The sequence below is a fragment of the Euphorbia lathyris genome, chromosome 3 (assembly GCF_963576675.1).
Source record: "Euphorbia lathyris chromosome 3, ddEupLath1.1, whole genome shotgun sequence".
In the NCBI taxonomy this organism is placed as follows: domain Eukaryota; kingdom Viridiplantae; phylum Streptophyta; class Magnoliopsida; order Malpighiales; family Euphorbiaceae; genus Euphorbia; species Euphorbia lathyris.
The window spans coordinates 44,471,517-44,480,945 of NC_088912.1; positions in this window are offsets into that span (position 1 = coordinate 44,471,517).

The window sequence follows — 9,429 nt, forward strand, 5'->3', positions numbered from 1 at the left end:
TTAGGACGACTATGTCATCGATGTATACTTGCACCGTTTTGCCGATGAGGTGAGCGAACATCTTATCTATCAGTCGCTGGTATGTGGCTCCCGCATTCTTCAAATCGAAGGGCATTACGTTGTAGCAATAAGTGCCTTCATGCGTAATGAAGGAGGTTTTCTCGGCATCGGCCGGGTCTAGAGCGATTTGCTGAAAACCAGGGATGGCATCAAACTGGGATAAGATTTTGTGACCAGCTGTCTGGTCGAGAAGCTGATCTATGTTAGGCAACGGGTAAGAATCCTTGGGGAATGCTTTATTAACATTCGTAAAATCTACACACATGCGGTACTTTCCGCTGGATTTCTTTACAAGTACAACGTTAGAAAGCCAATCCGGATAGTGGACTTCGCGAATAAATTTTACAGCTAGTAGCTTCTCGATCTCTGCCTCGACTACAGCTTGCTTGTCCTTCGCCTGCACCCTCTTTTTCTGCTTTAGGGGTTCAACGGAGGGGTCGATGTTCAACCTATGAGTTGCTTGTTCGGGTGAGACTCCTGTGATGTCTTCGGTGCACTAAGCGAATACGTCCAAATGCTCCATTAGTACGACCTTTATCTCGTTGGCCAGAGGAGGTGGGAGCTTGGTCCCAATCTTTAATGTCTTGTTCTCCCCGATGTTATAGTCGCTGACCGGCTCAATAGGTGTGGGATTGTATCCCCTCATATCCATCAGACCGTCCTCCAAGTAAAGCGCTGTCCGAGGTTGAGTCGCCTCCCATTGCAGTTTTTTGGCCAGGATGCGATCTCCTTGGATGGTGATTTTGTCGTGTTGAAGCGGCAAAGTCAAGCATAAGTCGGAGATATCAATTGTAGCTTTTAGGCTAGCCAGCAGAGGTCTCCCGATTATGGCGTTGTAGGCCAAGGGGATATCGACCACCACCCATTCTGCGGTGTCCTCTACTTCTTTATCGCTTTCGGCAAAGATTGTTGACAGAGAGATGACTCCCTTTATGGGGACTTCAATTTCTGATAGGCCAACTAGGGGAAAAGTTTCGGCTCGGAGGGCCGTGTGAGTACTTTTGATTGCGCGGAGCGCTCTCCAGGTGAGCAAGTTCACCGAGCTTCCTGTGTCCACCAGCACTCGATGCGTTTTAAAGCCGACGATGTTGATGGTGACAACGAGGGCCTCCGAATGGCTGGTCCGGAGTGGTGGCTGCAATGTCAGGGTCTGATCAACTGCTTTTCTCTTTCGGGAGCTCTCTGGAGGCGGACAGAGTGCCGGTGCTCCCTCCCTTATGACGTGGATTTCCCCATGGTACCTTGGTCGTTTTGGTTCATCTGCTCGGCCGGTGTCCCGCTGCTTCGGGCTCTGCTCCCTCTTTCTAACTGCCTTCGGTGGCGCACCTTGCTCCGTGATCCTCTCAATTTCTTTTTGCAGTTGATAGCAGTTCTCCGTGGAGTGTCCAGACGATTTGTGATACTTGCAGTACTCCTTCTCGACACGGGTTTTGCCTTTGTCTGCCGGCAGAGTCAGGTGTGCGAATCGGCGAGGCTGGCTCTGAGAAGCATAATGCACCTCCTTTCCGCGGGATCGGTCCCCCCTGCGCTCAAGGTTCGATCGCTCGACTCGAGCTAGAAAAGGCATCGGGGCCTCCTTGCATGCCTGACCCTCGTCTCGTGCCTCTGCGGTTGGTCTGCTCTTTTCCTGTTTGTGTGCGTCCCCTCTGGCCTTGTCCCTTTCTGATTCCTTGTACCCTGCTGGCCGGTCGCAATCGTCATACCGGAGGAAGGTCTGTGCCATGGTCATTAGCTCTTCGAAGGATCGCAGCATCTTTCTGAAGCACTTCTGCTTTAGGGGCTCACACGAGGTCCCTTTTGCTAAGGCATCATGAGCCACTTCGAGGTTGAGGCCTTTGACCTGAGAGGCCATATGGTGGAATCTGGAAAGAAAGTTGCGCAGTGGCTCGGTTGCTCGCTACTTGAGCCCGTTGAGGTCCGAGCTGATCTTCCTTACTTTCGCTGCCGCAGCGAAATGGGAGAGGAAAATGTCCTTTAGGAGGTCGAATGAGTCAATTGATTCAGGGGCTAGCCCTCGATACCACTCTTGGGCACTGGATGAGAGTGTGGTGGGAAAAACTTTGCACATGATGTCCTCGTCTTTTGAATATAAGTTGATGGTGCTCATGAAAGATGCCATGTGGTCGTTTGGGTCTTCGGTTCCCGAATATTGCGACAGGCGAGGAGCCTTCCAGTCTCGTGGGAACCTTGTCTCGATGATCCTTTATACCAGCGGTGTCTTAGTGGATGTGATGCTTCCTCCCATGATGCCTCCGAGGGCTCTCTTGTTTAGGAAGCACTGGATCTTTAGTTCTAACATGTCTTCGCTGCTCGCGGCCGCAATCTCTTCACGTCGCGCACCGCTTTCTTCGGCCGTGGCAGCACCGGCCCCTCTTCCCGCGGGTACCCCGGGTCCCAAGGACCCCCCCAGAGGCACGCCTTCTCTTTGTATCTCCGCTGCTTCTTTGAGGTACTGCCAGATTTTGACATTTTCCTCCTGTAAGCTTCTCTGTTGTTATGATCTTCATCTGAGCCGCCGTATGAACAGCTTGAGTGGTCTGAAAACCTTGTATCGCACTGAGGAGCTGGGTAGTATTGTAAGTTTCTTCTTCTTCTGGGCTCACCTCCTCCATCAATGGTCCCAGCTTTCTAGGGGAAATTGGAATGGTCGGTACGGAACGTTCGATGTTTGTCATGGAGCTGGTTGCTCCCGCTTCCGGTGCCTGCGTTGGAGCGGACTCAGTTGGCGTTTGCATCTTGCTGGAGGCTCCGAGGTCACTTGTATTCCACGTTCATCGCACCAAATAATCAGGATACGCGGAATAGTGATCCGAGCTCTCTTCGGGAATGGGGCTCGTGTTCTCCGAGGGTCGTCTCTGTGCGGGGAGCGGTCCCTGGGTACACTCCGACGATCAAGACAGTTAGTCGCTCGAGAGAATTATATATTTGTTAGAAAATGAGTTAGGAAGTATGTTACCCGATCTCTCTTTGTCTTGGTTGTCTCCTCCTTATTTATAGTGAGTCCCCTTGGGCCTTTGAGGTCTCTCGCCCCTTGGCTTCTAGGCCCTGCTGGGCCTATGGGCCAGTTGGGCCCTAGGCTCATATTCCGAATCAATACCTATTTTATTTCTTATTCTACACCAATTGCACATACCAGTAGTTCTAAAAAAGAGATTTCATATTTTTTTTTGTGATTTAATAATAAAATTGAAAATTAATATTTATAAATTCGGTGAAATATTTGAAATTTTTTTTGTCCACACCAGTAGTTCTAAAAGAGACAATATTTTTTTTTTCTTAAAAAAAATTCACGTCTAATCATATTTTTGTGATATGTTACTTACGATGATAAAGTGGTGCACATGTGAAGTGTAGATGACAATATTCATGGCCAAGAAGACAGTTTAATAAATTATTTATCAAATTGACCCAACTTGTCAATGTTAGGGGTAAAATTACTTTTGCTGCCAATATTAGGAGTATAATTGCACCATTTTAGACGTGAAGGGTAAAATTGCTCATAGATATAAATGTTAGGGGTATTTTTGTACCTTATCCTATTATAAAATAAAAAATGTGTTACACAAATTAAATAAAATAATCTATATAAAAAATAAAAAATTTATTGAACGCAACAAAACCTTATTCTTCCGGTAATTATGTTGTAGAAATATAAATAATATAAAAGAATAAACATATTTTGTGGAATAAGAAGGATAATTTTCTCAATAACAAATAACTACAAACCGCGATTTACGAAAAGCTCCAAATAGGAGCTTTTCGTGAAACGCTCCAAAACGCTGCAGTTTCCAGAGAAAATGCTAAACGCTGCGATTATATAAACCTAACCAAACGCTATATTTCCTGCGGTTTGGAGTGAAACGCTAAACGCTCCTCCGAAAAGCTAAAACAAACACCCTCTAAGAGTGTGTTTGTTTCAACTGTTAATTGATAGTTTTTGTAGTTATATATTTGCTGTTACTGTTAACTGTTTGTTATTAGCTGGTTAATTATTAGCATTTTATAAAATTGTGATGAGCTTATATGTAAAACGTCTAATATGAACCTATTTTAAATTAATAAAGAAATAATCAACAACAACAACAACAAAGCCTTAGTCCCGAAATGATTCGGGGTAAAGAAATAATCAATAAAAAGAAAAAAAAGCAAAATTTCAACATAACCATATAAATTCACCGATTTGCAGATTGATGTTTATGATTTTTTTTATTGCAAAAAGATAATTGGGGTCTTCATTGTTAGCAAAATTAGAGATTTTTAATTTGACACTCTTGATGAACTTTTAAATTTCTGAGGTTATTTTATTAGAGAGAGAAATTGCACGTTACAGAGAGAAAGTTCTAAAAATTATGATTTTTTAAAAATTGAAAACGTAGTTTCATAATAAATAAAGTACTAAACAAATTTAATTCCTTGAATTTACTAATTTGAAGTTATCAATGGTCAAAATTGACAATGTCAACCTAAAAATTCATAGTTTTGCTAATGACAATGATCTTAGTCCTAACAAAAAAAAAACCAAAAAAAAAAAAAAAACAAAACACAAGCACTCATTTGTAAATGGGTGAAACAATAAGGTCATATTTAGAATTTGACCAATAAAAAATACAATCCAAATTAATAAAAGTAATCAAAATAAATAAATTAAAATAATAATTTTATTGAATAGGACAAAACGTTGTTCTTCCAGGAATAATGTTATAGAAATAAGAATAATATTAAAAAAAATATTATTGAAAATTAGAAGAATAATTTTATCAACATCAAATATATACGAATAACTTTTCATGAAAAACTCTAAATTGATGTTGTTTTCATAAAAAAAATGTTAAACACTGTTGTTGTATAAACTTAACTGAATACTATATTTCTATTTTTTAAAAGAAAAACTAAACAATATATTTAATGCGGTTTGGAAAATTAATACTATTATTAAGAGCTTTAAGGAGGAGTGTCTATCTAATACTAGCTAGAGGAATGAGGTTCACTTAGTGGGTTGGAGTAGACCTGGTGAAGGGACTGTGAAGTTGAATACTGATGGTTCCTGTCTGTCGGATGGAAGGATTGCGGCTGGTGGGGTCTTGAGAGACGCTGGTGGTGCTTGGATGTCTGGCTTTGTTCAGAACCTAGGTGTGGGTTGTTCCTTCATCGCTGAGCTCTGGGGAATCTTCTCTGGGCTTAGGCTCGCCAAAAGTCTGCTCGTGGAATTTGACAACTTAGAAGCAGTTAAAATTATCTCTGAAAATAAAGCTCTATGTTTGAGCAGTCAAAATTCAGTAAAAGAGATCAAAAGATTATGTTCTTCCTTCGACACCATCAACTTTGGACATGTCTTCAGGGAGCAGAACAGAGTTGCTGACCGCTTTGCTGCTGAGGGCCATGTGAGGATGTTAGGAGTCTCCACTTTCTCGTCGCCCCCGAACTTCCTTTTTTCTATGCTTTCTGATGATCGAGTTGGGGTTAGCTTTCCCAGGCTAATCCCGGGATAGTTCTTTAGTTCTTTGTTTGTCCTTTCTTTCCTTTTCCTACTAAAAAAATGCGGTTTGGAATGAAACGTTAAATCTAAAAAACTGAAACAGACACCCCAAGTTAAAGACGTTATAGTTAATTTTATGCTAATTAATTTATTACTATTTCTTAAGGCTAAAGTATTTCTAACAGTTAGTTGTTTAAATCTCTATAATAATATAAAATATTAACTAGTTAAATGTATGTTTTGTTTTTTTTTAAGTAAATTTATATTTTGTTTCTGAAAGTTTTTTTTTTTTTGAAACAGTGCAATCTTTTATATTGATGGTAATGATTTGGCTATCTTAAATAGTTTTTTTTTTTTTTAAATCTCTAAAATAATATAAAATAGTATGTTACAGATATGTAGTTACAACTAATTGTAATTTGAAATAAAAGAAATTTTTTTTTAAGATGGAATAAAAGAATTTGATTAAGTTATCGTGGATAAAATTTAAAATTAAGTGTTGAAAAAATAAGATAAGGGTAGAGATGATCTTGATTTCTGCGTTTGGCAGCCCTCTACGAAGGGTATTTTCTCTGCCAAAGAGTACTATTCGATTATCAGTCCTAGTTCCTCTTCGGTGGACTAGTATAAATTTGTTTGGAATGCTCACACTCCCCCTTCTCGTTCCTTCACTTTCTGGAGAGTTTTGCATGGCCAGGTTCCGACTCACGACCTCCTGCAGCATCTTGGATTCTCCTTTGCCTCTCGTTGTGTTCTATATGGTAGGGATGCTGAGTCCATTAACCACCTATTCATTAGCTGTTCTTTTGCAGATTCTCTTTGGAGGGCCTTTGAGTTTCACTTTGACTGCTCTTTGCCTCGTTATTCACAATTCAACCACTTCTTCAGCTCTCTTCGTAGCATTCATTTTGGCTCACAGGTGTCGATGATCTGGCGTGTTGCCGCTGTCACTTGCATCTGGTTAATCTGGCATTGCAGGAATGAAGCAATCTTTAAGGAAGTTTCTCCTTCTATTCAGCACTCGAAGATCACCCTCTTTCGAATGATTCGAGAGTCCTTTGCCACTTCTAAAGGTTTTTGCTCTTCACGGAGAGATGATGTTATCTTATCCCATCTGCTGGCTTCTCCTAGGCCGCCTTCGGCTCCCAACATTATTCCGGTCCATTGGCTTAAACCTTCTCCGGGATGGGTTAAAGTCAATGTAGACGGCTCTGCTTTTGGCACTCCAGGCGAGGCACGAGCGGGAGGTATTTTTCGCAACTATCGTGGATTTCTCAAATGCTGTTTTGCTTTTTCTACCCCTCATTCTTTTGCTTACATGGCTGAATTGAGAGCCACTATTTTTGCAATTGAACTTGCTTGGGAGAAAAATTGGCATCAGTTTTGGATTGAGTCAGACTCAATGTACGTTGTTAATCTGCTTAGACATCGTTCCATGGATGTTCCTTGGAGTATTCGTCAAGAATGGTTGCATTGTCTCACATTTGCTCTAGGATGAACATTCTTTTTTCACACATTTTTAGGGAAGGAAATAGAGTTGCTGATGCACTGGCAAAGTTTGGAGTCTCTTCCTCAGTGATTAATTAGTGGCCTTCAGCTCCTGCTTTTTGCCATAGGTTTATCAATGATGACATTTGTAGTATTTCTCACTTGCGTTTTTCTTGACTTTCCTAAACTTTTCTCCTCCCCCTTCTTTTTGTTTGTTCTCCTTCCTCTTCTCTTGTTCAAACACTCATTTTTCGTTTATTAATATATTGCGGGTTTGTCAGTTCTTGGGCCACGGGTGCTCACCCCGCCCGAGTTCTGTCTCGTCCCAATTTCTATAAAAAAAAGTGTTGAAAAAATAAGTGGTTAATTTTATTGCTGAATATTATAAATATCGAAAGTATTAAATGATATAAATGTTTGATAAATACTAAAAAGGAATAAGGTACAAAAATACCCACAACGTTTACATCTAGAAATTTTTTACCACTAATATCTAAAATGGTGTAATTTTACCCTTAATGTTAGCAGTCAAGAACAATTTTACCTTTAACGTTAACAAGTTTGGTCAATTGGAGAAATTACTCATCAAATTATCTTATTGGTCATTAATATTGTCATCTACACTTTACACGTGCGTCATTTTATCACTCATTAGTAATAGATCACAAACATATGATTAAACGTGAAAAAATTAAAAAGAATATTAAAAAATATACTGTATTTTTTAGGTAAAAAAAATCAAATATTTCACCAAATTTAAAAATGTTAATCTTCAATTCTATTATTAAATGAGAAAAAAATGATTTTTTTAATCAAACCATTTTAAACTTATGATTCCATCTTTTTGCATTAATTTACTTATTTATCCACTAAGAAAAATAGTTAAAAGCAACAATTGTTATAGAAATATTACAGATTCTTTATGACTTCAAAAGTTGTTTGTTCTTTTTTTTTTAATAATACATTATTTAATTCTTAACTTTTATTATATTTAACGTTTTAGTCTCTTACAAAGGAACTAAATTGTTTAATAATTGGCTTAATATATAAATAACCCCCTGAACTTGTCCAAATGTTACAACTGCCCCCTTCAACTTTCAATTATAACAACTTACCCCTTAAACTTGTCCAATTGTAAAACATAACCCCAAATTGGGAATTTTTTTACCCCGTATTTGAAGCAACCGTAAAAAAGTTTCTTCAGATTTGTATCACGCCAAAGATCTGATTATCATACTCCACGAGCGTTGCAGATTTTGCATTTCACGTGTTTCTTCAATTGTAGTCTACGTCAGCAATTTGGGGTTGTGTTTTACAATTGGACAAGTTTAAGGGGTAAGTTGTTACAATTGGACAAGTTTGAGGGGTAAGTTGTTACAATTGAAAGTTGGAGGGGGCAGTTGCAACATTTGGACAAGTTTAGGGGGTTATTTGTGTATTAAGCCTTAATAATTTAAACATTTGAATGACTGAAATATTAAATAAAAGAAAAGTTAAAAATTAAACATTATATTATTAAAATACGACAACTAAAATGTGTATTAAGTAAAAATGTAGTAACTAATAAATTATTTATCCATTTTATGTTAACCAATAAATAGGGTTAAACTATGCTTATTTTGTTTTTGACAATGCTTACTTTGTTTTTGACAAAGTAAGCCTTACTTTATTTTGTCCACCATTGGATGGTGATTAACTTTGACAAAATAAGCTCATCCAATGGTAAAGAAAACAAAGTAAATCTTACTTTGTAAAAAACAAAGTAAGCATAGAAGACACCAAATAAATAATATAATCATATTAATCTTTTCACATGTTAACATCAACAATTCTTTATAAATTTACTAAACATTAATTTTAAATTAGCTAACAACAAATGTCTACAAACTAACAACAAATAATTTGCTGTAGTGAGCTAACAATTTAACTAAACAGCCCATAAACATATATTTTGAATCTCTGTTAAATTGATTTATGATTACCAAAACCTACAAGTCTCAAGTACAAATTGCCAAACAGCTAGCACGTTTAGTGTATAACTAAAGTAAAAAAGGTGATAGATTGACTGAAAGGGAAGTTATTGGTATAAAGAATGGAATATTCAAGAAATTCAATCATATTATAAGATTGATTTTTTCTTTTTCTTGAGAAAAATGATTTGTTGAAAGATGTTTTTCAAGAACAGATTTATAACTTTTACAAGGAGATTTTTCTAAAAAGGAAAAAGAAAAAGGGAAATATTATATAATATTATCTTTTTAGTAGCAGGTATGGACCATAAATCCACAATGGCGGAACACAGAAATTTATGGAGCCCATATTATCTAATTTTTATTTTGAAACAATCTAATTTTATTAGTAATTAAAAATAGCTTTCATTAAACTTCTAAAAAAAAAGTTTGATG